This window comes from Dioscorea cayenensis, chromosome 4 (assembly GCF_009730915.1).
Source record: "Dioscorea cayenensis subsp. rotundata cultivar TDr96_F1 chromosome 4, TDr96_F1_v2_PseudoChromosome.rev07_lg8_w22 25.fasta, whole genome shotgun sequence".
Lineage (NCBI taxonomy): Eukaryota > Viridiplantae > Streptophyta > Magnoliopsida > Dioscoreales > Dioscoreaceae > Dioscorea > Dioscorea cayenensis.
Window position 1 is genome coordinate 17005918 of NC_052474.1, and position 3617 is coordinate 17009534.

Genomic DNA, 3617 nt, shown 5'->3' on the forward strand with positions numbered 1-3617 from the left:
CCCCCTAAATTACAAAAGACCTCCTCCTCAAACCCTACCCAACTTGCCCTCCAAGTACTTGCTCAAAGCTCCGCAAAAAGAACCCCAAAAATAGGGCAAACGGCCTATTTATAGCTCAAAAACACGACTGCCACATGACCTCATGGGCCCGTGTGTATTTTCCACGTGTCCGCATGGGCTGCAGGAATTTCCACGTGGGGCGTGTGAACAGTAATTTTTCTACAACCCTGCTGCAGTAAAATTGCTGTATTGTTTAGCTATAGTACTTTTCTACAGTTTTTCCCTTCATCGCTGTCAAAATATTCTTCCTCTTGAGGCCACATAATCAGGCACACGATCACGTGGTAGGTTAGAAGATTTTTCTTCATCGACGCATCTTTGGGAGGTCGTGCATTATTCACAAAGAGGAGGAACATGAGGATGTGACTGCCTTTGTGCCCTTCCACTAGTGAATTAACTTGAATTTGCTTGGAATTTGGCACACATTACCATGTCCCTGAACTCCTCTTATGTCTTAGTCATCGAATTACACAAAAGCTTTCAACATCATGCCTTTCTAACCTATCTTTGCTCCTTTTTACCTCTTCATGGCATCTACAACCTAATTGCACAAAAGAACACCCAATACACGAAATGATACATAAAGCATATATAAAATGATGCTCAATGTATGTAAAACACATATAAAAACATGTTTACTCAAGCACTTTTCACCTCTACATATTTGATAGTGTTTAGAATGACTTCACTAGCAACTTGGGAGCCCTTGGCATTGAAGGTGTCAAATAATACCTCCCTCAAGTTGCCTCATAAATTGCATGGACAGTCAAGGTGATAAAAGCCAAGTCTTTACATGTTATTATACTGGATGCTTACATAAAATGTTAGATGTAAATGCAGGACATATTCAATGAGCTTGGAGGAAGAACTTTCATGATGTTCAACCATGCACTGATAGGATGCTTCCTTGTTTCCCCATAGAGTTCCTCACAGCTCCTTAGACTTGAAGATGTATGGTTTGCATGATGTCCTATAACAATGTAGTGTAGGACTACAACAATATGTTGGAGGACACATTCTCCCAAACAAGAGATCAAGTTCTTGATGATACCATTGTTTATGTTGACACTCACTTTGTGAAGTTAAGCTCTTTCCACACCCTAAGAATCACAATTTTCTTTTACTTATTCTTCTATAGTGAATATTTATATCTAAGTAGTCACTTGGTAAGCCTTTTTGATAAGATTTTAGGGTTTGTTTATGGGACTAAAGCTTGTTGCCATTATGGGGATGGAGAATATTAATTCAATAGAGAAATATAATTTAGTATGTCCATGGCTCTTGACAAGCTTGCAACCTTGAAGACTTTGTTAGACAGGTACTTATATCTAATTAACCCTTGATTATTCTTAGAAATTAGTTCATGTTTATAGAATATTTTTTAGTGTATTTGTTTTTTAAAGGATATAATTTGTTTAAAACACTATGCAGTGATTAGGATATATCCTTCTAGTTAACACAATTATTCTTGTACAAGCTGAAGATGAGACACTTCTTTATGTATGAATGGTTTTTATGTATGCTCCTCTTCCTTCCGGTGTGAATGGTTTCTATCTTTTCAAATAATAATTATTTATAATGATTGAAAATTTAATTTACATCTTTTTCTAGGGAGTTGTTTTGCAATGAGAGTGGACTTCAACATCAACCACATTTGCTTCTTTCACTAAAGAATGAGACCACACACCAGTTGATTTTATTTTATTTTATAATTTTTTTTGCTTTTAAAAAAATTTATGTACAAATTGAATTGATGTATATAATGCTTTTAATGAACTTGAATGAGATTTTTATTGACTAAAAAAGGTTGAGTTTTACTTTCTCATTTTTGTAGTAAATTTCACTATATGAGATTAATGAATTAAAAATTAATGTGATCTTCGACGTTGTCTCATGTATATATATTGATAAGTTCTTGTTTGATATGTATTTGATTACATCTTTTGTGTATGTTGAGTATAATTTTATTCAAATATTTTTATTAATAGCATGTGTTTTGTGTTCGTTTGTGTAATTAGAGCATGAGTAAGGAAATTATGAGAAAAGAAGCAAAGAAAAATTTGTGGAGAAATTTCTAAGATGTTTCCATGAGCTTCAAGAGTGAACATTTAAGTTGGATCATCTACATTTGTGTATGTGTAACCTCTTGGAATTTTAGAAGCCATTTGATACTTCAGAAGGGCAGGGAGACAGTCATATACATGTGTACCAGCTTGTGTGCAATTTTAATAAGTTATTCCAATTATTTGGATCACCAGAATTCCACACACTCTTCTACACGGTTGTGTGCCTGGCTGTGTGGCCTCACAGAGGCTTCATATGCCGTGTAATATAGCAAATTCAATTTAGCAGCCCAACAAAAAAGTACATAGCCACCCACAAGCCCATGTGGAGCTCCAATTTTCATATTTGAAAGACCGTTCAAAAGATTTCTTTCTATCTTTTCGCCCAAGTTTTAGAAGAAAAGCGGCTAGGGTTTTAAGAGGAGGTCATTGCACTTCAAGGGGTATTTCTCCATCAACTTTCATCGAATCCTTCCAAGGAGAGCTATTGGGTGAATCAGCCGACGACATCAATTCAGAGGGGTGTACCCTAGGCTTGACAGAGAAGGAGGGGCTCTCGAAGACCATCAGTACTGATAAAAATGTGGTTATTCCATGGATTGCATTTGTCTTTATTCTCTATTTGATTGCACATTGTATTGCTCCATGGAGAGCTAAACCCTTAGTAGGTACTTGGACATGCAAACCCTAGGATTCAATCTGTCATCAAATTTTATTTTGTTTCATTAATTAAGATTTAAAGTTGATTTTTAATCTTGTGTTCTTATTGTATTGCTTTTAATTTGAGTGACACTTAGGTTGACAGTTTAACCTAATTATCCTAGTGACGAGAGAAATCACTGCTAGGATTAGTTTTACCAAGGTTGAAGAAGGTTGAGAGGGTGCGGCATGAGATAGCTGAGTGTCTCCTTTCCCTTCTAATTTGATTAACCTTACCTATTTATTCCAATGACTCTTAGCAATCATGTGCAGTGTTAGGCATTGAGAGAACACTCCACTGGGACCTCATATGGGATTAGGAATCTTTTCACTTTGGACCAAAGGGTTTGATCTACTTCTAGGAAAAGGGTTTATCAGTTGGTATCCTTACAACTCCAAGCAGTCATATGTGGTGTTAGATACTGAGAGATTTATCCGTCGGGACTTCATAGGGAACTAGTCATCGGTTGGCCTAGGTTAGTGATCAACGTGTATTTGGTTTCCCATGATTTAATCATTCTCAATTAGGAAGCAAAATATTAGTCTTGCACTCATTATAGAATCCTAGGGGAGCATCATTCGAGTATCCCATCTTTCTTGATTGGTTTTCTCCTCATTTTTTTCATTACTTGTTTACTTCTTCTTGCTTGCTTGTAATTTGATCATCTCACACTCATTGACTTGATTTGGCTGAAATAGTAAGGTTATGATTATTACTAATATTCCTATTCCCTATGGATTCAACTACCCAACTCTTTGGGTACTTTACTACTAATAGACCTGTGCACTTGCGGG